Source organism: Plutella xylostella, chromosome 29 (assembly GCF_932276165.1).
Source record: "Plutella xylostella chromosome 29, ilPluXylo3.1, whole genome shotgun sequence".
NCBI lineage: Eukaryota > Metazoa > Arthropoda > Insecta > Lepidoptera > Plutellidae > Plutella > Plutella xylostella.
Genome location: NC_064009.1, coordinates 89,833 through 117,089, shown reverse-complemented (window position 1 = coordinate 117,089; position 27,257 = coordinate 89,833). Strand labels below are relative to the sequence as shown.

At 39.9% G+C, this 27,257-nt stretch overlaps 1 long non-coding RNA gene across 1 annotated transcript; it reads left to right on the top strand.

The window, feature by feature from the left end:
- Positions 1 to 5,779: 5,779 nt before the first annotated feature.
- Positions 5,780 to 7,589, top strand: LOC125490981. Its single transcript, XR_007268033.1, has 2 exons — positions 5,780 to 6,113; positions 7,200 to 7,589. It is a non-coding gene; the product is annotated as an uncharacterized LOC125490981 (long non-coding RNA).
- Positions 7,590 to 27,257: the final 19,668 nt, after the last annotated feature.

Sequence of the window (27,257 nt, the reverse complement as noted above, 5' to 3'; positions counted from 1 at the left end):
CTTGAAATGTTGGCAGTTTGGGTGGAATCTGTGGACGGTGCATATTAAAAAATAAAAAGGTAAGGTGGGTAGTCGGCTGAGCAGGGACGGACTGTCATTCTGATTTAAATTATTGAACGGGTCGGCTGTGCACCTTCCGAAGGGATCACCACGTTTCGCTATCAAATTTAAGTATCAAGTGCATCCTCGTGTATTTTGTAAGATTGATCGGTAATTCCGAATAAATCGAGTGTGTACTACCTATCTGTGCCTTTATTTCTGGGGTGTGATGATGAATGGCGATACCAACGACCTGGCTGATCGAATCATGGACCAACCACTGCTAGCTGGTGCCCACTCCCCGACAACTATATAATCATCGGGAGTTTTCTGTAGAACCGTGTGCCGAATCTTGGTTTGGTCGAGGTTTGGTATAATGCAAAATCTGCTTACTCCCGAGTAGTAGTTTACTCGTGAGTAAAAAGTTACTCGAGCTTGGTCGAAACCACCCTAAATAATGAAACTAGTTTTAAGAACCTTTTTATTGATCAACATAATTTACTCTTACATTACGTCACAAATAGTGACACGTTATCGCGAGATTTATCCGGGCACAGTTTTCTCCGTGTGTACTCGTGTTCTAAAATGTCGTGCTACCTCGCCCCCGCCACTTCTTTCACCCCGCAAGGAGGGTCGCGCACGAACTTGTCAAGCTATAATATGTTGTATAGTTTTTTTTTTAATCTCACAGCTGATGTTACTTAATTAATCCCACATTTATTCATATGTTTCAATAGATTGTAAGTCTTGTAAACGTTATTATCTTAAGATTGTTTAGCCTAGGATTAATGTACACTGGGTTGTTAAATAATTGTGTAAGTTTATGAAAATAAAGACCTTTTAAAACAAACAAACAAACACTCGCACTCGGCACCAGACAGGCCATTATAAAACTACCATCATTTATTTATATCAATTTTATAACTCCTTCCTTTCTTCATAATACTTAACAACTTTTTGCTATATAGTTTAGCTATTTAAGTATAATAAGCTAATTTTATTTCAGTTAGGTACTAGAATACCTGAGACCACTTTCCACTATTATGAAAGAAAATAAGAGAAAATTCTATAAAAAACTTAGATAAGTAGTACAAGTAGGTAAATATTGCAATATCATTGACGTAAGTACTTATATAAAATAAAAATAAAAAGGATAATATTAAGAGCTTACTTCTAATAGCAATCTCCATAAAATAATTTCCAAAGACTAACCACGAACGATTTACCTTTTCAATCGAAACAAACCAAACACACTTGATTCCGGCTAATAAACTTCAATTGCTAAAGTGCCAATAAAAAGAATCCTTTCTCTCGAGGAGAGTGATGATAATTGTGTCCAATAAAATGTTTATTAGAGCGAGGAGCGGTGCGGTCGCCGCGCAATTATTGACGTGAGGGCTTTTTACTACATATACCTACTTGAAAGAACGAAGGAGAGTTATCAGCAATCAATCTTCTTCTCAGTAAAAAACACTCTAGGTAGGATATCGTTTATCACCAAGGATGAGCCAGTCAGATTAAGCGTCGATCGCTGACCACCTGACCACAGGGCGCGAAGGATATAGAGGTTTAACAGGAACACGCGTATCGTCACTCGATTTGGCTCGACGAGGCTCCGAGCACCCATGCAATCGTTATGAGTGCGGAACTCTATTTTTGTAAACTAGAGTGACCTTAGCGGTGGCGGAGGCTACTCCGGGTACATGAGCATTACATATGCCTTTCCAAATAAACTCTCTTATTGGTCTTTATCCTTCTCATGTCTCTACTGATTAATTGTATATAAAGAGACGACGGCAAGCAGGAAGGCTACCTGTCGTGTCCATTCAACACCTATCTATTCAGTCCTCTTGTCTCATTTCTGTGGAGCGTAGTGTCGCAGTAGGGGCGCGGGGCGCGGGCAGTGAGCCGCCGCGTTATTTACATCGGCCCTCCACCGCAGCGGCGCGGGGGGCGGGGGGGGATGGAACCGCTGTCAGTCAGCAGGTCACGTGCACAGAATTATTTATCCTTGAATCTATAGGTATATATATCTGATTTCATACGGTAGTCTTTTCAGAAAATGTATCCCTCTTTCACGGCTCTATAATTAACACTTGTACAAACAGAATTTTATGAAACACAAGTAAGCAAACGAATCGCAATTAGCAGTTGACGGCAGCTGGCGGGCGGAGGCGCGGGTGGAGGCTAGTCTCACTCAGTTACACTGCAGTAAGCGGATTACTGCGCCGCCGGGCCAGCAGCGACTAGGCAGCAACAGGACAAGCGGATGTGTTGATGTGCGAGCAGCTTTATTTCGGGTTATCAGATCATCTCTTAAAAAGCTTATATTTGGTGAAAGTTTCAGTTACTTATTGCTGCCTAATATTTACAATAACATATGCCTATGGTACGAAAATCTTTTTGTTACGGAAGAGCGTGGACCCCTAACACAGGTGTATTTACACTTAATAGAGGGTCGCAACCATAAAATGTTTTTTGTACTTACCGTTTTTGTTAAAGAAATAAAATATTTTTCATTTCATTTTCATTGCTTGTTCTTCTAAAAAAAAAAAAAAACACGCACTCACGCCTTGTACTAATGTACTCCCTTGCGGGGTAGGCAGAGGTGCATTGCTACACCCACTTTTCTCCAGAGTGTTATGTTAGTCCCAATGTAATAGGGGGCGGGCCTATTGCCATTTTACGGGCACATCCAAGACCTGAGAACAAATATCTGTGTTTAAACAAATATCTGCACCAGCCGGGAATCGAACCCGGGACCATCGGCTCAGTAGTCAGGGTCACTAACCACGGTCGTCTTGTTCTTCTACTGTAAACTTATTCTATAAATACTTTTATTTTATGTAGGTAAAAGTCCTTCGAGTAATAATGATTAACTAACTTCGATTAAAATTTGGAACAATAAGAAATACACACACACAGCAGTCGGTTCCAGTCGACACTGCCCGCCGCTGCCGTTCGGGTTCGGGTGGTATGTAATAGAACGAATTAAATTATCTTTACGAGTTTTCTAAAAGCTCTGAAAGCAGTCCGTAATTCCGAGATAATCCCTCTATGTACACTTGGAGCCCCACATTCGCTGAAAACGTTAATCTTACGTTAATCTTGAGACTTCCATTTTTCTTATTCCGCAATTCTTAGAATTCCATTCACTTGTGTTGATCGGAGATTACGTAAAGCCGCGGAAGGCGCTACGACTCCGTGACGTAATATTGCGGAGAGGACGAGTCTGGAGGAGCCGGGACGAGCCGGGACGAGCCGGGGCGAGCAAGTGCTGACCTCAAAGACAAATCAAACCGATCCTCAATAGCGAATATTTAGGTCACAGTTGCAGCCGGGCTAGAAGATAAACCTGGATCAATTCAGACCATTGAACCTTAAACCACGTAGGTACCTACACTAACTACGACAGGCAGACAGGTCTCCTTTATAATATTAAAGTTCTTTCTACACATTAAACCATAATGAAGTTTTGCCTTTTACAGTAATTCTACGCCATGCAAAGAATAAAGTGACCGAGCTAACTATGAGAACACACGCGGGCAAGTGAGGGACTCGCACGTCGGCGACGTCTCTCCGACCACATTATGAGCATATTTAGCTAAATTAAAAACAAACATGGCGCCTTAGTGACGTCACACGCCTCGCCCGCCACGACACGGGATTTAATTTAACTTCCAAATTAAACAAGGTACGAAGACAAAGCGATTAATACGAACGTGTTCATTTTCAAATGAGCTCACAAATTCACAAGCAGCGGTTTTAAAATTAAATCTCGGAAAAGTTTTAATTTAGTTTGTTGTGGAGTGATGGGCCGGCGGGGAAATCTGCACAACACTAGCGACACGGCGCGACGGCAACTAGCAACACGCCGCGACGGGCGGCGGCGGCGGCGGCGGCGAGCTACGCCGAGCTACATCATGTGACGTCATCATTTGTCTTGTTGCGCTCACGTGGTTATGATAAATGGAACAGTTATGTCCCCAGAGACGCTTATTATGTAAGTAAGTATGTAGCTACTAACTGCTGTGGTTGAGGCTGTGAATGTAAATTTGTGTCTTCCGTTTCCGGGCGCTGCATTGCCGCCCTGACTTCTAGTGACCAGGCTCACAAAGCGTGGGACGCCCTCCGGCCTACTGGGGGACGGAAGAGGACAGAGTATTCTGGCGTATATTGTTAATCTAGGGCGTATGTCCAGCAGTGGCCAAATAAGGACATTATGAATGATATTCATCTTAGATTCAGCTGCCTCAGTTTCTCTATTTTAATTTACAGTAGGTATATACTAGCAGTTCTATTTGTTAAATTTTGTTGTTTACCGTTTGAACTAAAAATACCCTCTGCAAATGATTTAAGACTGAAGGACTTTCAATACCTGGATATTTAATAACTGAAAGTATAATGGTCACATAGCAGTTGCAGGTATTTTCATTGCTAGGCTGGTGCGTGCAGGCGGCGGCGGCGACGGCGCACAGTATAATGCCATATTCCCCGCATTATTACATTTTCCGCGCACTTTTCTTGCAGAAAACACATTTGTTTCTTATTGTTGCGTCACGTGAAATCTCTTTCTCGATTAAAGTATAATGCGTTGATGGCGTGCCAGGACTCCTGCCGGCTACAACTTTATTTCTTGTGCCCGGCCACGGCGGGATACATTACGAGTTTTTGCAGTTAATCTGCGCCCGGGGCCGCGGGAGAAACCTCCGTCGTTATTCGGAGCAACGAGGCGTCTCGCGCTGCGGCGAGCTGTAGGCGAGCTCGTGTATGCAGGGTGGAGCTTTATCAGTGACGTCACAGTTACCAGCTCAATGTACCCGATATACTCAAACAGTTAGAAACAAACGAAGTAATTAATGTCAAATTCAATACATTTGAATTCGAAAATGATCGTCAAAACAAATTCGCGGTAGAGGAGGTACGAGAACATCACTGACAAAACGTAACCCTTAATACATAGATACCTATAGTAAGTAATGTTGCTGGCTGGGTGAGCTTGGAAAACCGATCGTTAATCGTTACTCGCTTGTAAACGATAGGTACACTTACCTCGCGCCAACTTGCTTACATATTTATAACGTCATTACTTGTTGCCGGAACCGGAAGCCCATTGAGGACCGCACGGAGCAGGTTGCAGGGGGCTTGCAGGCTGCAGGAGGCTTGCAGGGACACGCGGCGGCGATGGATCCACTGCAGGCTCATGTGCAGGGGTAAGTAATACGAGGTATAAAATCGAATAGTATAATATTGACAAGGTATACGCCCATATTATATATATTTATTAAGTATAACGTTCACTGTGTATAACAAACGGAAGGTATAATTACTAAATACATAATTTCGTAAAGGATAACGTTCAAAAAGTATAATTTCAATTGATATATCGATTAAAATGTATAACGTTCATAATATATAACGTTTATAACATATATTATTCAACGGATATAATATCATTATGTACTTATAATGAAAAAATAATAATATTGGAGCTATGTTGGGAGACGCTCCGCTCCGCTTCGCTGCGCTCCGCTTTGCTTTTAGCGAACATGTGCACCTAACACGCTCCTCCTCGCTTTGCTCGTCGTCGCACCTATCTTTAGGTTTCGGTACTAGGGGTTTTCACAGCGTTATTATTATTTGAAGTTATGTTGGGGGACGCTCCGCTCCGCTTCGCTGCGCTCCGCTTTGGTTTCGACGAACATGTGCACTCATGTGCGTTTATTTCTTCCAAATAAATAACTTACATATTAGTAAATAACTTCATAATTTAATTGTAAATTCCCTTTTTAAATATCGACTTTATCGATACTTTATCTTCGGCGTCGATAATTCTTCAAATTATCGACGCGTTCCCATCCCTAGACAGCGAAGCGGTCTTTTGTTCTTGTCCCCACCTCTCGCCGCAGCCCCACTCGGTGACCACTGGCTCTCGATCATTCGTCCACGGGCTACGGCATCGACTGCGCGTGACCCTACCTCACGGCAGTCCTCTAGGTGCCTAGCCCGCTCTAAAGTGTCGAATGACCTAGACTTTACCAGTGATATCGTGTGCGTGTCTTCCCCAATATTGGGTAAGTGTGATCAGACTTGCTTAGCTCATTTTAGGAACCTATTTGTGCTTTAAACGTTTACTTATTGTGTTTTAAACTGTTAATTTAAATGTGTCTAACTTAGCTTCCATTTTATTTTATTCGCTGCTTACGCCGCTTACGAGTTAGCAAATAGTTAACGTAACTACATAACGTAACAACATTGAAAGGCATTCTATTACATCAAAATAGTACTTTTTTACAAGAAATATAAGCAATGTATGTTAATGGTTAGAAATTAAGTACCTACTCACCAGTATAAAACGCTGCTCTTTCATAAACATCGCACCTGCAGCACTAATACTTCTCCAGCCTCATTCTCCGCCAAACATCGTAGGTAAACGGTGTAAATCATCTGTCTAGCTTCGCTGCGAATGGTTTTATTCATTTTCACTTCGTGAACAAACTCAACAATCCACAAAACTCCAAAATTAAGCAAAATTTGATTTGTTTATACAGGAACAGGGCGAGTTTGACATTCAAACCATAGAAACAGACCACAAATCACAAGTTTTTTTTTATTGCCAGGTTTAAATCTGTTTAGTTCCAAAAACATTAATCTCTACTCTTTTGTGTTCAGCTATACCTACTTGTTTAGTTTTAAGAAAATGTTGCTATGCCCTGCAGGGAGCTATGTTAAGGATACTTATATGTACATAGATTTAAGAACAGTGTAACACCAACATAGTTGCAATGAATAAATGATTATGATTATGACTACTTACTAACTGCGCACTTATAGCAGTCAAGATGGCGGATATGCAATTACGCATTATCATTTAGATGTTTCATCAGCTTTCCTGTTTCTTTTATTTTATCTTTTTGAATACGCTAGCTTGCCTAGATGCATTAAATACTTTTATCAAAATTATGCTGCAGCTAGTCTACCGCTTTCGGCCTTTCTTAATAATTTCTATATTATCTTTAATTTATGTTAGGTATTCCGTTCTGGTTTCCACTGCCGCCTCAATCAAGTTAGATTAGGTACTCTGCTGTAGGTTTTGATGACGGTATGTGGAACCTAGATGATAACTGTGAACTGATGCGTTGGATTTCCATCTTTTCCAGGGTCCAAGGTCCACGCTACTACTCCAAGGTCCACGCTACTACTCCAAGGTCCACGCTTACATCCACGGTACGGTTTACCGACTACACGGATCTACGGCTGATTCTACGGCTCGCCCCTCTACGTGCTGGTTCAGCAACCCCCTACCTCCGTGTTGCTGACCACGCCGCGCAGCCGAGCTACACGCCACGCGCACGCTACGGCCACGTGACCTGCCTGCCTACCTACCTGGCCACTGGAGAAGAGGACTTCCACGCCGGTCGCGTTATCGGGATTCCACGCCGATACTCTTCGACTCAGGGGAGTCCCTATCCGTGCCAACTGAAAACTGACTGATCGTGTAGTGTAGGCCTAACCCACACTTGACCTCTTAAATAAATTTGTGTCAAGCTGAACCCTGGCTTTCTCATTTCACCTCTCCCGTTAGCAAGCCATTTTTCATAAGCGCGACATTGTAGCTGCAGGGAATATTTTGATGTTGATTTCTGAGATACATTGTTGTAGAAATTAATAGCCACAGTAATAATCACCGCGCGAACCGTACGGACGTGTTTAAGTTAATTGAACTCAGTAAAAAATGACGTCTTCGGTGTTAAAGTGTACAAACTGCAATATTGTAATCAATGAATTGCTGGCCTTTGTTCAAAATAAGGTAGAAATAATGGATGACGTGAGTTTGGAATCAATATGTAAAACATCTTTTAATGAAGAAGAAATTATAAATGCCAAGAATTTACTGTTTCAATCAGTGTCGCAACGAAAAAAGAAGAGAAAAGGGGGACAAAAAACAAGTAAGAATATAAATGATATTATTATTTTGATGAGAGAAACCGAGCCTGAGGATATGCCTATTTTTGTAGCTCGCGATCTTCTAAAACTTCCTCCAGTTACCTTCGATCACATAGACGTAACGAGACTTTTAAAAGATATAGTAAATATACAAAGTGAACTAAAAACAATTCAAGAACAATGCATGACTAACATGGAATATGCAACTGTTGACGAATTGCGGCAGTTAAAATTTGAAATAGACTTGTTGAAGAACAATAGCAATCGTACAACGCATTTTGAACCTAATGTGAATATGAAAAGGGGAGCTTACCGGATGCACGACAGCTTTGGCTTTAACAGTGGTCCAATGGGCATGATTATAGGTAACGAAACAGATATACCTATAGGCTTACAACATGACCACTCTGAGTCACCGAGTAATAAAATAACGTCGCCGACATACGCAAATATTACACAAAATAAATCGGCCGTGTCATCTCATGCTAGTTCACCGCGTAAGTACACACGCGAAACCGGTCCGTCCGCTACGGATTCTTTGCCAGTAACGTCGTCTGTACAGAGGCAAGTATCTGAGTCGCAATCATCCGACCAAAATAATAATACCCACCGAGCGTCTGCTATAGATAACACAGCGGGGGACGTTTCTAGTAATCTAAAAATCTGTAACCAAGTTAATGATGAAGGTTGGACAGTTGTACAAAGAAATAAACCCAAAACGGAGAATCGTTTTGTAGGTATGAAAGGAAAGGCCGCTATTCAAGGAAAATTTAAGGCAGCTGAAATTAAAATTCCCTTTTATATTTATAATGTACACAAAGATGTCTGTAGTGATGATATTTCGGAGTATGTATTACAAAAAACAGAAACATCAATTCAGCCGGAAAAAAATAAAATGAAACTAGCGAAAAACTATGAGGCGTATAAATTTTACATACCTAAACATAAGCTGGATATTTTTATGGATGAAAATTTGTGGCCAGAAGGGATTTCCTATCGCAGGTTTGTTACTTACAGACCGCTTGGTGGGATTAGTGGAACTGAGACTGAAGTAAATGAAAAAACCAAATATAATGGAAAAAACTAAAAATATTGCGCGATTATTCAGTTTTAACTGTAAGAATATTAAATCTTCGGTAGATTGCGTTAGAACCTTGTGCCAGCAGGCAGATGTAATCGCATTGCAAGAGACCTGGTTATATCCGTACGACATTTCATTTCTCGACGGAATACACAATGATTTTAGCTACACGGGTAAATCAGCAATAGATATAAGCAAAGGAATACTAAGAGGCAGGCCGCACGGGGGAGTTGCGATACTGTGGAGGAAGGATCTATTCAGTTCCGTCTCAGTTTTGCAATGTGTAAGTGATCGGCTTACGGCTATAAAAGTGAGAATGAGTGACCGGGAAGTCATAATTATTTGTGTTTATATGCCTACTGATAGTACGGAGAATTTTGTGGATTTTTGTGAGTGTATGAGTGAGATTGCAGCAATAGTTGAGAACAGTAATGTGGAATCGTGTTACATTCTTGGGGATTTCAATGCACACCCCGGTGAACCTTTTTATAAAGATATGTATAACTACTGTTCTGACAATCAATGGATATGTGCTGACGTAAAGATGCTACCCCCTACTACATTCACTTTTGTAAGCGAAGCTCATGGCACGAGGAGGTGGCTCGACCACTGCTTGGTCACTCAGGCAGCCTGGACCTCTATTGTTGGTTGTAAAGTACATTATGACATGTATTGGTCGGACCACTTTCCTATTGAAATAAAATGTGATTTAACTGTAATTAAAATTCCTATCACTGTAAATGCTACCAGTAGAGTGAGGTGGGGGGAAAGGACTGCTGCTCAAATAGAAAAATATAATAGATTGTGCACTGATAGTTTACACGACAATTAGACTTTCCTGTAGAATTGAGAAACTGTTGTGATAATTTGTGTAATAACGCTAGTCATAAAACATTTATAGATAATCTGTACAATAATATTATCACTGCTCTAACCGAGGCATCCATAGCCACTCATGAGCAGGGTGGGTCCAGGAGGGGTGGCTACGTAACGGGATGGAATAAATATGTCAAAGATGCACACGGGGAAGCCCGGCTGAGGTTTCAGATCTGGCTGTTGAACGGAAAACCATCATCAGGTCTAATATATAATGCCATGGTAGAGTCTAAAAGAGTCTTTAAACAAAAACTGAAGTTTTGTAAAGCTAATAAAGAACAAATTCAGATGGATATTTTAGCCTCTCACCACCAAAAAAAAGATTTCCGTACCTTTTGGAAAAAGACAAATAGGTTGAGCCCAAGTCCCGGTTTACCCGTGAGCATACAGGGCATCAATGATCCTCGTGACATTGCAAATCTGTTTATGTATCATTTTAAGTTGGATCCTCCTGCTTTGCGTAGTCAGCCAGTGCTCGATGTTGAGGAAAGTCAAGCTAAACCTCTGCTAAAGATCTCAGGTAAAGATGTTGAGACGGTTATTAAAAACATGAGGCGAGGCAAGTCACCGGGGCATGACGACCTGAGCATCGAGCACCTGCAGCACGCTGGAGTGCATGTGAACAGAGTGCTGGCCATGTTTTTCAATATATGTATAAGACACGGATATCTACCGGAACAATTAATGAAAACCGTAGTGATTCCTATTGTAAAAAACAAAACAGGCGACCTAGCTGATAAAAGTAATTATCGTCCTATATCACTAGCTACAGTAGTTTCGAAGGTACTTGACGGTTTGCTTGAGCGGCAGCTCAGTGGACGGGTGAAGTTACATGACGCGCAGTTTGGCTTCAGACCCGGGTTGTCCACAGAGAGTGCAATATGTGCGCTCAAGCATACCGTTAGGTACTACACGGACAGACGCACTCCAGTCTATGCGGCATTCCTGGACCTGTCAAAGGCCTTTGACTTAGTGTCATATGATAAGCTGTGGTTGAAGTTGCAGGAGCTGAAATTACCATCTGAGGTGATTAATATTTTTAGATATTGGTACTCTAACCAATCCAACGTAGTTAAGTGGGCCAATACGTATTCAGATGAGTACATACTGAAATGTGGAGTAAGACAAGGAGGTTTGAGCTCGCCTGCACTTTTTAATATTTATATTGATCAACTGATTGTTGAGCTCAGTAACACCACGTCTGGATGCTCTATAGACGGTCTTAGGCCTTGGTCTCCTATTTACTCCGTAAGTCGCGTCAAGTGTCACCGCCGTAGGCCGCGTCACAATGCTCATTATGTCTACGCGCCAACGTCGGCGTGTGAGGGAGACCGCATCAGTACATTTCTATAGAGAGCATCATGACGCGGCCTACGGCGTGACGCTGGACGCGATCTACGGCGTAAATAGGAGACCAAGGCCTTATGATCAACAACATAAGTTACGCGGACGACATGGTGTTGCTGAGCCCATCAATAAGTGCTCTCAGAAAGCTCCTGTGCATTTGTGAAAAATATGCTGAAAGTCACGGGTTACAATATAATGTAAGAAAGAGTGAGCTGCTGGTGTTCCGGGCGGGACGACGAAGTCCTACATCTGTACCGCCCGTAAGATTGTGTGGCTCCACCATGAAGAGAGTCACAGAATTTAGATATCTCGGTCACCTGGTGAACGAGGATCTTCATGACGATGCAGACATAGAGAGGGAGCGTAGGGCGCTGTCAGTTAGATGTAATATGGTAGCTCGCAGGTTTGCTCGGTGTAACAGAGAAGTCAAAGTGTCACTCTTCAAGGCATACTGCCAAACATTTTACACCTGTAGCCTGTGGGTGAAGTACACACAGAAAGCTTACAGCGCCCTGCGCGTGCAATACAACAACTCGTTCAGAATACTGTTGCGGCTCCCCAGGTTCTGCAGCGCGTCAGCGATGTTCGCCGACTCCCGCACGGACGGCTTCCACGCGATACTGCGCAAGAGAGCAGCATCCATGATGCAGCGTATCCGATGCAGCTCCAACAGTATTCTGAACACACTCTGCAATCGTTATGATTCCCCGATATGGCAGCACTGGGTGGCCTTGCATGTTTAATTTTAAGTTTCTACCTATGTTGTTTTTTACCTTGTTTTAGTCATTTAATATTTGTTTGTTGTTCTTTGTTTTTTGTACCTGTCTTACTAATATTTATATTTTAAGAAATTTATGTAACTAACTTTTTATGGACTTACAGTCTGCAATAAATGATTTAATAAAAATAATAATATTAATAAAATATCTCTATTAATAAGTATAATAAGACATTATTGAAACAGGCGGTGGCGGCGAGGCAGACGGCCGGCGTAGCGGGATATTTTAATTGGTTTTCGGCGGTTTTGGTTGTTATTGCCTTGGTTCGGGGTGAGAATATAAATTGTTTTTTTTTTTAAGTGAACATCTTTATCTAATACGTGTAATTTTATCGAATGCATGTAGTACTTACTTTGGTATCTACGCCAATCGCACCAAACTACCAATATTATGTAAACATGACGTAATAAATTTGTGTCTGAGATCTTCGCAGCTGAATTTAATGGCAGCGAGGTGCCAATAAAGTTGTGATTGTACCTGCTCCCCCCCCGCACCCCGCACCCCGCGGACGTGCCCCCCCCCGCGACGTGCTTCACAAACATCGGCCGAGAGCTGAAGAATTGCCAACTTAATGCCGGGAACTCGAGTTGCAGAACTTGATCTGAGGAATTATTGATACCGGTTGAGATTTATAGTTTGAGAACACGTAGTTTTGTTGCCGTGTTCTTCAATTCTTACTATATATTTCATTTTTTACGTAGTTTCATAGTAAAAGTATATGTATACGAGTGTCAGCCCATCCATCACACCGTTTCTCTCCGCGCGGTGTCAGCGAAGTCGCCTCCATACCATTTGTGCATCTCATTCGTCATTCACACGCTCGTATTACATATTCATCCTTACAGGCACTTCCATTCCATACACATCTCCTTTGTACAGCGTGCCATATGAAGGATGAAAGCAGCTGTTCGATATTCGGCCGTAGTGCGCAAGAGTTAGGGGCGGGGGCTGCAGGTGCTTCAATATGCAGGCTAATAGCGCGGCCCGCTCCGCCACTCCGGTGATTGTGGCCGCGAGTCAACAGATGGCGTTGTTTGCACTATTAGGCCGAGGCGGCGGCGGCGGCGGCGGCATTGTGTGGGCTTGTTTCTCCTTACATTATTTCAGGATGGTATTTTTGCTGCTAAAAGCCTGAACCTTTTCACTTGTCGAAGGTGTATTAAATAGGATCATATGGTTTCATATAAAACTACTACAAACACACACTCATGGGCAATGAAAAAGTTTCACTGAAAAAATGCTGACACCTTACAACCTCACTTTTATCAAACATGTAATTAAAAATTTGGACAAAATATTAATATTTTTAGTAGTAAGATCCTAATTCACTGTTCCAGAAGGCGTAATTAAGCTAGATAGATTAATTTGGTGCTTTTCTCAATATAACCTTTTCATTGCCCGTGAGTGTACTTAAGGATTGATTTGAATCAATATGTTTTTACCTTACATAATTTTATTATGATCCTAATTTGTTTTTTTCTACCTGGGCTCTATTTATAACTCTCCTTATATAAAAAATCCAGCACCCAAGTGGCCTGGTATTGCGTGGCAGCCCTGAGTCCCTGACACAGTGACATTTATTATGAATATAATGATTATTCTGAGCATACGCTTGCGCCGCGGGGCCCCTGGTCACAGGGTCATGCCTGATTCACAACTAGGATTATAAAAAGAACTTTAAGGGTGAATTTCCCGCGGCCAAAAATTGCGTGGCATCAATGAAATCGGCACTAAAAAACCAAGTTATAATTTTCTAATATTTTTTTCCGGTTAAGTGAAATAGTTATCTAAGTGTAGCACAAAATATTTTATTAATAGGATTAATGGATATTTAAAAAAAAATTATTAAACCCCCAAATCTTTCATTGCCGTGTCTGTCCCCACGTTACCACGTTTTGTATTATTCTTCATTGATGAAAAAATATTGAGTATTGATAGTTAAACTTAGTTTCATTTGATACATTAATAGTTAAAGTATTGTCACGGAATACATTTATTGAAATATATAAAGAATATAACGAACGGTAAGTGAAAATTCATGTGTCCCAGAACTTCTGTTCATCGCCGTGTCCTAAACATGATCAAGGCTATTGTTTTACCTATGAACTTGGGTGCCCCCCTCAGTGCGCTAATCGTTTCTTACAAGTGTCGCCTAACTGCTCGACGTGGAAGGAGGTACATCGGTGCGCGCGTTTTTGCGCTATAGTGAAAATCAGTAAAAATTTTGGGGACTGGACATTTTTTCTTTCATTGCCGTGGATAGATATAACTTCTATAAAATTTAGTTTGTCTTCTAGAGTAAGCATTCAAAAGAAAGCTTTTTGAAAATATTTACCTTATAAAGTGTTTATTTCTTCGAATAGTTAATACTTTTTTAGTTATTTATATTTAATGCCTTGATTTTCATCGCCATGCTTTCATTTCCGTGGCTTCCGTGGCCAATATTTGCTATGGCAATGAAAAAAAAACCACGGCAATGAAAAAAATTTCATTGCCATGTCTTGTAAAATAATTTGTATTAATTGCCGTGGTTATGTTATTCATTTCCGTGGCCAAGTTATTCATTTCCGTGACTTATGTTTTCATCGCCGTGGTATGTATGACTAGGCAAAGTAACATATCTTTTACCTGTAATACAGGTAATACCGATCACTGACATTACCTACAGAACTAGTCAAATTACCTCTTTTTGCAGTGCGTTAAAACGGGTGCGTATCGCGATGTATAAAAACGAAATATATAATTTTACATTAATAATAACAATCACAACATAATTATAATGAACCTTATGTATAAATAAGACCGGTGGTAGCTCAGTCGGGTAAGCGCCCGCTTCCCACTCCAATAATGCGGGTGCGAATTCCAGTGCTGACATGTACCAATGTGTTCCTTTGAATTTAAATACAATGTATACCATCGCTCTTACGGTGAAGGAAAACATCGTGAAGAACCCTGCATATCTACCTATAGATTTAGCACATCTAGATAATATGTGAACCCACCAACTCGCTGTGGACCAGCGTGGTGGGAAATGGTCCAAGCTTAGAAAGGCAGCAGCTTAGACCTTGGGGATATGCACATTGCACAAAGGTCCCATTCGAGAGAGCCAGGTGCAGGTACTTACACCTCCCACGGATAGTAGAATAGAATATAATAGAACATACATCCCTGCAGGAACTCATCTGGATGCTAAGTGGCCTTAATGCTGCTTGCAACGTGCAGGCCTCCGTATGAACTTGGGCAAGACAAAAGTTATGTAGAATGTTCACATAAAACCGGAGCCGGTGATCGTTCGTGAGACAACTATCGAAGTTGTGCAATAATATGACTACCTGAGGCAGACTATTCGGCTAGGCAGAAGCAACTTCGACAAGGAGGTTGAAAGGCGCATCCAACAGTCTTCAACCATTGCGCCCTGCCAGTTATGACATATGGTGCAGAGGGTTCTACCTTTTTTGGCCTAAGATTTATTTGCCCAATCTCGTATTGCATAGTAACGATTGGTCAAAGTCTCGTTTCGCCGAAAATTGTATGGCATAAATCTCGTTTAGTAAAAAGTTATTTCGCATAATCTTATTTAGCCTAATAACGGTATGGTCAAATCTCAAATAGCCTAACAATACTATGGCATAGTTTATAAAAACTACTAATATTCATTTGGCTTTAACTTTGACGAAGCGTCTCCCTATATAGCGCAAACTGGTGCCTTGCATAAGGTATTTAATTTTCCGCTATGTGGGTAACGCTCCGCTCCTCTTCACTGCGCCCCGCTTTGTTTTCGACGAACATGTGCACCTAACACGCTCCTCCTCGCTTTGCTCGTCGCCGCACCTACCTTTAGGTTTCGATCCCATGGGGTTTAATGGTGATTGTAATAATTATAATGGTCATTTACTTTCGATATTTTGATCATTCAATATCGTGATTTTCGGGATGTAGGAGAAAAATACCACAATTTGTACATTTAAAACATACTGAATATAGTATTTATTAAGATAATATTAGGAGAAACAAGATTATACCAATACGAACAATTTGAGCAAACGAGACTTAGATGTTTCAAGTTTGTGCCAAAAGAGTTTTAGACGAAACGAGTCTTATGCCACATAAGTCTTGGCAAAGTGATGATTCTACCAAAAAAGTTTAGACCTTACGAGTTATGCGAAATGAGTTTAGGATAATAAAGATTAGGCGAGATGAGAGGAACCCGGTGCAGAGACCTGGACACTGATGGTGGGACTGGTCCACCGATTTAAAGTCACTCAGCGTGCTATGGAGAGAGCTATGCTTGGGGTTTCTCTAATGGATGGTGTCAGAAAAGAAGTTATACGTCAGAGGACTAAGGTTACCAACATAGCTGTCAAAATATGCAAGTATAGGCAGGTAGCCGGTCGGTAGTGGCTGGATTCGGAAGACCGAGGACCGAGTGTTGTGGCGCTCCTTGGGAGAGGCCTATGTCCAGCATTGGATGATTATAGGCTGATGATGACAACATGTACATTTCATATTATTATACCCATTAAAATATACTATGATTTAGCATAAAGTTCATAAAATATTCTATCATATCACATAATGTGTGTTAAATTACACAACACCATCAAAACCTCTAGCACCACAACCTAAAGATTGGTGCGATGACGAGAAAAGCGAGGAGGAGCGGTTAAGTGCACATGTTCAGCAAAAGCGAAGCGGGGCTACAAGGGGGAGACGCTCTATGTTTAGGTTATGGTGCAAGGAGTTTTGACTGCGTTATTATTATTGGCGCTATGTAGAGAGACGCTTAGCTGACCAACATGTGCACCTAACCGCACCTATGTTTATATTTTGGTGGTAGGTGTTTTGCCGGTGTTTTGTAATTCAGCACAGAGAATACATGTCATATTATAGTATATTTTATGAATTTTACATAAAATGAACAGTATACATATTGGGTATTATACCTTATAAAAATATAGATGTTATATATAATATATATGTGTATACATTAGTATATATTTAGGATTTATATGTATTGTATAGTATTTTGGTATTAGTAGGTTTAGGGTCATATATATATTTATTTACTTAGTTTTAGGGTTTAGGTATTATTTTATTTTAGGAACTCCACAATCATAATTATGTTTTGATCTTTTTTTTTCTTTTTTGCACACCCGTACTTTTTGATCCTTGTACCTCCTGCAGGTTGACTGGCAGAAAATGCTTTTAGCATTAAGTCCACTTAATTTTACATTATTACGATTGTAAATTGTGCAATAAAGTATAAATAAATAAAAAAATAGGAAAGGTTTATTATATGTTGTGAACGTTATTAGTGTGAAATGAAACATTTTGTTTTATACGTCGCAATACGGACCCCACAATGCTACTTAGAGAATTCCATACTATATTCTTATTTTTTATACATACTGTCGTTCTTTCTTTCGTTCCAATATCTATCCAAATATTTCTGCCATACATGCCTGTCTAAGTTTGCGTTTCCCTCACAGTCTTTTTTTAAAAATTGCAGTGGATTGATTCTTTCATTTCCATTGTATACATTTCTTTCATTGCCGTGGAAATTTTGTTTCATTGCCGTGGGCCTTTCTTTCATTGCTGTGGACGCTTGTTTCATTGCCGTGAACGCATGTTTCATCGCCGTGGCACGAAATTTTTAATCATCCGTATCTCGTTAAGTTTTTAACTTATCTGCTACCCATTTAGTAAGAACACTAACATTAACAAAAACTTTAATAAAAGCGTTTTTCTAATATAAAAAACCTTAAGATAAAAAAGTCCACGGAAATGAAGATTTTTTAGGACTTGTTGAAATCCACCCCTAAGTTTATCGATTTATATTCTTGTCAAGGACTGTATTGGCGAAGTGCAAGTGACCTAGTTGCAAGAAAATAGATTATATCCGTGTGTATTTTTCTGTTATTCTATTAATTGAGTGACATTGCAATTATTTTTTTTTGCACACCTTTAACTTAATTTCTCCTGTACTTCCTGTGGGTTGACTGGTAGAAAATGTTTTTAGCATTAAGTCCACCCTGTGTACACTTATTTATATATTTGTGCAATAAAGGATTAAATAATAATAATAATAATTTATGTAGAATCTAGACACAACAGAAGTGCGCCACTTATGTATTTAAATGTAAGTTTTTAATCACGACAATTTCATAATTTATTTACAAACATAGTAATTCATACATAGGCTCACGATAGTAATCCTCAAAGGGTAAGTCAGTTGAGTCACCCGCTGTTTATTTGTACTCACGTGATAGGTCGCGAGTCGTATCGCCATGTATTTAGTTTAAACACTATAAATATCATCATCAATAGATCGTAGTTCCTCGTAGTCAAAGAAACTGCTGAACAGACCAGAAGAAACTGCCTTTCTATAATACCTAGGTGTTACTAACTGTAAGTAATTCTATCGCATCATTTATGATGTGGCCTCTTTCTTTCCGGTAGACAGATAATAAAAGCAGAATCCAAACACAACATAAATATTTGACGCCACTTCGTATACTTGTTGGCTTTTACAACTTTCGTCTGAATATTTAATTCCTTCAAAGTCATATAAACTTGTTAAAAGTCATATAAACTTCGTCTCATCTTCACTCGCCAAAGAATAACTTTAACAGATTTTAGAGGCTGTTAAAAGAAACTCACTTCAAATATGAAATAAAATATGATGTAATTATACCTTTATAACTATATAACCTATAAAAGATATATAAGGATAACTTAATTAGCCTGATGATAGTTTATGAGCCCCGTTCCTAAGATTTATCAATTTGAAATGTGTTTTTTGTTCATTAAAATCGTATTACGAGTAACATTAAAATATAGTAGAACGCTACGCCAATGCTACGGCTCGGCGGCGTAGCAAAATTGGCGTAGCATCACCGTAGCAAAATTTGCGTAGCATCACCGTAGCAACATTGTCGTAGCATCATCGTAGCAACATTGACGTAGCAATAATATCGTAGCAAAATTACTATAGCTTCGTGTTGTAGCAGCTTAGAGATAGCTCGTCATACATAAGTTTTAATTATTTAAATTATATACTTGTATGTTAATAAAATAAAATAATCCACCGTACATGATCCGTGCGCCCTCATCGACAAATAACCGTAGACCGTAGACAGACTAGAGACAGACAGACAGACCGAGGACACGACAGACGATATATTCACTTGTACTGTCGCGGAATCATGGCGCATGCACAGAACTTAAAGATCACAAGTGGACAGCTCCACGTACATAGTTTGATGCTAGATGCGTCTGTCTGTAATGCATGCGTGCGTGTGTGTGTGTGTGTCTAGCGTCGTGTGGTGTGTTCATGTGTTTGTAATCTGTTAATTTGCTGTAGTGCATGTTCTGAGGTTTGAACCCGTTTGACTCATAAATTATAATTGATTGATTCGATGTCGGATGTTGATTGATGGTATTAACTTGGATTCAATATTTACTTGTTTATTATTTAATAAAAATGGTTTGAATTGCACTGTTCCGAGAAATTTAACTACTGAGGACACACTATTCCGAAAAGTCCTAAATAAAAACATGAAAGTAGATATTCCTTATACCTCCATAAAATCCCCAGCGATAATTATAGAAATCGTATTGATCGTATTCTTGGACGTATTTCATGAAAAAGCAGCTCTAGCTATAGCACTCGAGCCTTTTTTTACTTCACACACATGTGTGATCCAATCAAATTAAGTATATAATATTATTATAGAAGATAGGGAAACAAAAACGAACCTAACCTACCCAAAATGTTGTATCAACGTCTTTTCTCTTTTAACATATAAAATGTTATTGTGTCATAAAAAGTTGAACGCCGGAGTCCAATTTGGCACAAACACTGGCCACAGACATGCAGGGCCATTCCGCCGGATTACTGCGGGCCGTCGCATTGTGAACCGTCAATTGACGGGGTAAGAGCTACGTTAGAACGGGCTGGATAAACGATTGGGCGATTAATGTTGTTTGACGGGTGCGAGGAGCATCTCGCCGTGTCTCTGTTATTAAGTAATTAGTCTCGGCCGGGATCAGGATCGCCCGATATTGATCAAGTTTTTATTAGACTTTTGAAATTGGATGCGAGCGTCGGGTTAGGATACCTATATAATTGCTGCAGTGTGAAAACTTATTTGTGTGCACTGCAAGCTGAATGTTACTACAGTTGTCATGTCTGTCTTTGTACTTTAGGTAGATTTATTTTACGGTGTCGGTGACAAAGACTAGAGCTGGTCAAGGGTGTTATACACATAAAAACATATAATAAGAATAGATAAATAAGATAGGTTTTACTCACGTCGGAGGTCCAGGACTCGGCGTGGGGGCCCCCTCGAAGATGAAATTTATTTATTTATTTATTTATTTAGGAAAATCAACAGCGTTACAATGGTACAAATACAAGGTAAAAACATAACAGTAAGGCCAATTACAGATTTCCTCTAATATTACTGTACTTATATATTATGTGTAGAAGTTAGTTTTATTATTAATTTTAATTTAACAAATTAGTGTAGGTACTGCGTGCCTAGGTTTTACATCTTATTCTTTTAATTACTAGTTACAAACATAGGTTAGGTAATCCGAAGCAATCTTGATTATCACTCACAAAATTCACTTTGTCTTTTTATAATATAGTAAACAAATATAACGTCTAATGGCAGCTGCTAATATTTAACCGATATTTCCCAAATTCACAATTATTCCGATAATCGCAACTATGCCGAATTACAACGGCAGAACCACACGAAGAAGACTGACGACTGCTGACATCTTGTCAAACTTAAATTAACCTACCGTACAAAAAAGAGTAGATTGATTCCAATATACCCACATACTTACAAATATTAAAGGTGGTCGAATGTAATGTAGGGATTTTCACCGTATTTTAAGGATTGAACAATTTAAAGAGCGGTGGTAGCTCAGTCGGGTAAGCGCCCGCTTCTCACGCCAGAGATGCGGGTTCGAATCCCGGCGCTGACATGTACCATTGAGTTCATTTCTGAATTTAAGTACAATGTATACCATCGCTCTTACGGTGAAGGAAAACATCGTAAGGAAACCTGCATATCTAGATTTAACACATCTAGATATGTGAACCCACCAACTCGCAGTGGACCAGCGTGGTGGGAAATGGTCCAAGCTTAGGAAGGCAGTTTAGACCTTGGGGATATGCACAAAGGTTCCACTCGAGAGAGCCAGGTGCAGGTACTGATACCCCCACAGAGAATAGAATAGAATAGAAGGATTGAACAGTTACATTCCTTGTTAGTCGTTAGTCGCAGACTGCTCAGGGCGCGCCAGACGTATATACTTAAGGTTCCTTATTGACTTGAAAGTAATCGGTATCTCGTAATATTAGTATAATCTGATTTTAGAAACACACAATTATCCTATTGTAATATCAATCTAACGATTCCTCAAGCACTCTCCGCTACACCCCCCCCCGCCGCGCGGCGTGACCTCGCCTCCCCGCCCCCGCCCCGCCCCTGCCCCCGCGCGGCTCACAACTTCTCAATTTACCCGGCCGGGTGTTTGCTAATGAACGCTATTGAATCATCCGCGATGCGCCCCGAGTACCCACCAGCCGAATAGAGATGAGTTCACTGCTTGTTTTACCAGCTGCTTGTATTTAAAGCCTGCTCACAGTTCTCCTGCCAACTCAATCCCGGTCCGACTGAAAGAAACTCATTTATTCCTAGCTAAAACACGAAAACTTGCCAACGCACTTACCTCCTAAAACAAAACCAGAAGATCTAACTTTAAATAAATAATTCAGTAGGAATCAGGACATCAATTTAAAGAACTAGCAATAAAATTCAGTGCTTTAAATCCTAAGAGGCCATCTTTTGCTCGAAGTTGAGACAAATGGGCGGCGGCGGAGGAGCGAATCTTTCACTTTGTTTTTACTACTTCGAGCGACTCCGACACATCTTTGAAATAAATGTCCGACCACTTCCCGAATAAATTAGATAATTGGAAGACACGTACGTACTACCTGCTAGATATACTTGGTATTTCCCTTGCAAGAGAACAGAGGAAAAGGGTGTATGTACTTAGTATCCAATCACCTAATTATCCTCACCATATCACTCCATTCCCCGGTGCGTGGAAGGATGATTTTTCGATAAAAGCTGAAAACGATAACAAAGGAAAACCCTTCTTCGATTAATCTTTTTTGAGGAAAATACCTTTTGTTCGGAAACCGATGAGTTTAGCAGTTCCCCACAGCCAGGCCGGGAGCCGGCACAAGGGCCTCTTGTGCTACCTTCATCTATTAATAATAAACGTTCCTTGTAAAAAAGCTTCAACGCCGTCCCTACCCTACGGGATATTGCAAAGTGGTAAGTATGGCCAAATTGAGCATGCGATGAAATTAGTACTTTTTCAAGATTTAGCAAAAATAAAAATAAAAACTATTGTAATTTTTAAATTTTATAAGTATATAAACTTACAACGTGAAAAAGTGAAAGCTCCTGGTCCAAGACTCATAACATGTTATTCTCGAAGATCTGTTACGCGATAGGTATTTCCCCGCGGGTCCCACTATATAGCAGATAGCCACACAAGCACTGGCCACACCGGGGACTATCGGCTCGTTGATGGCCACACTGCCTGCGTGGCGGCAAACTGCCCACTTCCGGTTATTGTCTATGCGCCATTTCCTAATCTAACGACGTGGGGGTATCCGGTGTAACTTAGTGTATGGGGTATGGGTAATATTATTAACACAATATTTTGGTTATATTTTCATACATACGTTTACATTTCTTACATTAAAGTGCAATGTATTCAATTATTATATTGCTTACATTTTAAAAGTTACTTTAGAATATGATGCTTAGTAGACAACTAGACAGGCCATTTATTAAATGCATATCGGATATCCCTCCAGCTCACACTGACACTGAACTCATAATGTGATGATCTCGCAGCCGAGTGTTTTAACAAGTTCTTCCTAGTTGTCGTCCTAGTTCAATATAATTACTTAAACAAACAATAAAGCTTGATTAAACTGTCATGTTGAGGGCGTAGATAATAAAGACATCGTCGAAGTTATAACTACACAAGTTGTTTCGCAACTAGCGCGTATGTAGAACGTGTGGGCCGTGGGACGCCCCCGCCGCCGCCGCCGCCGCCGCCGGGCGCTAGCAACGAACACGGCAAATCACATTTATTGTGATTTTTTGTTAATTGATCATTTTTATAATGCTAAGTAGGTAAATAATTATGTAAGGAAATGAGAAAATAAACAAGAGGTACAGGAAAACCAGTAGAATGTTGCAAAAAAGAAGAAAGAGCTTAATACAGACAAGTCACTTGATGATTAAAACACTATAAAAATAAAATTAACATGACAATTAATTAATAATAATCGTTAACAGTACTTAATTTAGATGCGTGTGTTGTGTATTGAAATAGGTAGGTATACATGTTCATTGGAAAATGTCAAGTAGTGAAGTAAGTACTACAACACACGCGATGAATGGAAAATTCGCCATTCGCCCCGACCCTGAACATTTCCACACAATTATTAACACCCAAAACATTAATTGGAGGACCCATAATGGAATTCAATTTCACGGTGTGTTGCTGCTGAGTGTGATCCATCTCACGGTCGGGAGTCGAACCCGGGACCACAAACACAGGCACCCCTATTGAACACAATTCTGTCGAGAAAATGTAAGTGATTATAGGTTTCGTATGAGCTAACCAAACCCAAAATAACAAAATTTACTTACGGAAATTCATAGTGTGAAGTGAATGTGTTTTTTTTTATTAGTTTTGTTAGATTAATAGAGCTGAGTATGAGTTGTAATAACAAAAATACCACCACACATTCTCAACCGCCACTCACGTATGAACAAGTGCCACACACACACACACACACACACACATACACGAGCCCCCACAAACACCTGCTACCGTGTCGACAAATTTCGGTGTCGGTTTATGTCGACTTTGCTCCACGTCCGAAACTTTTGCCTCGCGCAGCCTTCAACACCAATATTGTGAGAACATAAACCAGCTCTGAGACCACAGAATGTCATAGCAGATGATATTAACCACACTTGAAACAAATAAATATACACATTGTCAATCTCATGTAGAACGATATTTCGTGATGGACTAGAGCACCCAGCGGTCAGGATAATTAAAATACAAATAACACAAATGAGTAACACTAACAACAAGTCTGTCCGTCCTCTGGCTCTTTTTTCTCTTTTATTTTCGTTTTGCGAAAAGTGACAGTACGAAAAAAAAACAAAGCAAGCAGTATACAGTACAAACAGCAGAGGACTCAAAATAGAACCCTGAGGGCAGCCTCTAGGTACTGTCTGCATTTTTGATCCCTGTATGTTGCCGTCCTCATCAACTGTTTCTACGTACTGCGTTCTTTCGGACAAGTATGATCGAAACCACTCACAGGTTGTCGAGGAAATGCCGTAATAGCTCATTTTTGAAAGGAGCAGACCAGTATCAATACAGTCGAAAGCTCTAGAAAAGTCCAAAAGAACCAAAATACTACCCTTCCCTGTATCTGACTCAGTTATTATATCATCAGTTACATGAGCTAGAGCCGTCTCTGTACCATGATTGCTTCGGAAACCAGATTGCATGCTGGGTAGGATATGTTGAGTCTCTAAGTATAGGGTTAACTGTTTGCAAACTACTTTTTCAATTACCTTTGACAGAACTGGTAGAACACTGATTGGCCGTAGGTCTTTGTACTCTTCAACGGTGATATTCTTCGGTAGAGGTCTTACTTTAGCTGCCTTCCATGCGGTGGGAAAGGTTTTAAGCGCTATGGATTTATTGACAATAAAGGTAATTATGGGCAGTGTTATCGAGAGCGTTAACCGAATCATCTCTGCCGAAAGAGTATCTGTTCCAGTTGCATTTGTCTCTATGGATTTTAGTATGGCCGCCACTTGCTCGTCAGTGCATATTTCAATTTTAAATTCTGAACTATTTGTAGAATATTTATTATTTTTAAAATAGTCAAACGTATTTTGGTCAATAGTTAGGTTACAAGGAACGTTGAGAAAAAAGTTATTAATTTGGTTCGGGTTATTTAAATGTTTTGGAATAGATGGTAGACTGGGTTTACTTAGATTTGTTGAGTTCTTTAAGTGACTCCACATCTTTTTCGGATTATGTATATTCTATTCTATTCTATTCTATTCTCTGTGGGGGTGTAAGTACCTGCACCTGGCTCTCTCGAGTGGAACCTTTGTGCATATCCCCAAGGTCTAAACTGCCTTCCTAAGCTTGGACCATTTCCCACCACGCTGGTCCACTGCGGGTTGGTGGGTTCACATATCTAGATGTGCTAAATCTAGATATGCAGGTTTCCTCACGATGTTTTCCTTCACCGTAAGAGCGATGGTATACATTGTACTTAAGTTAAAAGAACTCATTGGTACATGTCAGCGCCGGGATTCGAACCCGCATCTCTTGCTTGAGAAGCGGGCGCTTACCCGACTGAGCTACCACCGCTCCCGAACGATTATGTATATTATTATTTATGTAAAAATCGTAATAAGCCTTTTTTTCCCTTTTAATTGAACTGTGTACTAAATTTCTTAAATCTTTGTAGTATTGTCGGTGATGATCCAATTTTGTTGAAATTGCCTTAACCAGTGCCTCATCTCTGTGATGCATCATGATCTTTATAACGTCTGTGATCCACGGTAGTGGTTTATTTCTTATGCGAATCTTTTTAAGAGGAGCATGTTTGTCGAACAGGTAAAGCATTAATTCATTGAAGCGGTTAATTCAAGATTCAAGATTCAAGATTCAAGATATATTTATTTGCATAAACACAGGTTAGTTACATTCATCTTATGTATAGGTTAGGACATGCCATGCTTTGCCATGAGGCGTACAAATAGAGAGGAGGCGTCATAGTCATAATTTTATAAATTTTACACAAATTAATTAAGAATTAATATTTTAATTACAGTTTTATATTTTTAATTAAGTTAGGTTTCAATAGTTTCAATTATGCCAAAAAATTATATAAAACACCAATTATCAAAAACAATTAAATTAATTAAAAAAATAATAATAATAGTAAAAGTACCTAATTATCAGACCTGCCAGCATACATAAATTTATCATTAGATATTGTCTGTGAAAAACTCGTTTAGATTATAATAGTTCCTTTCAAGTAAAAATTTATTTAGTTCTCTTTTGAAATGAAATAGGTTTTCAATGTCACGTAGAGCCTTTGGTAATTTATTGAAGATCTTTGGTCCCATACCAAGTATACTCCTGCTAAACACGGCTGTTTTACGAGGCATAGCTTTTAATAGGTTATTGTGACGCCTGTTATTGATTTTGTCAAAGTCCTTATAATTGTTTCTTATAAAAACTGATACTTCGTATATATAAAGGCAAGGAAATGTCAAAATTTTTAATTTTTTGTAATACTCCTTGCAACTGTCCGTTTTGCGCAATTTACAAATGGAGCGTAGGCATCTTTTTTGAGCTTTAAAAACGTTTTCTCTGTCTGTAGAGTTTCCCCAGAATATGATCCCATACCTTAATGTTGTTAATCATATCGTCAACTTCTTCTATTCTAGTAATATCCCACCAGGGCAATGAGTGTAGATCAGAAAAAAAGTTATCAGGCAGAATTTTATTTAATGACCTAGTAACAATAAAGTGCGGAGTATCTTTAGGTTTTTTAATTAAGAGCTCAACGGTCACCGTAGCGTGGTCACTTAAATCTTTATTATGACAAACAGTGACGTTACGACATATCTCAGGACTGTCTGTGATAATTAAGTCGAGGAGTGTGGCGGTTGAGTCAGTAACTCTGGTTGGTTCTTGCACAAGTTGGTATAAATTTTGCTGGTCTAGAAATGACAACAATTCTGGGGCTGGATTTTTTTCCGGCAATAGCAAATCAACATTGAAATCAGTCAAAATGAAAATATGGTTGTATTGATTAAAGGTACTCACCGCCTCACTGAGGGCATCGATTGCACAACCTGTCTTCAGTCCCGATTCGGGCCGGTACGCAGTACCTACTGCCACGCGACCCGCGCCGGGCACCGTCACCTCAAGCCACATCTGCTCCAGATCTGATAGCGGATGCTGTTTTTTTCGCGCCTGAATTCCTTGACGGATATAGAACCCCACTCCACCTCCACCCTTTCCCTTAG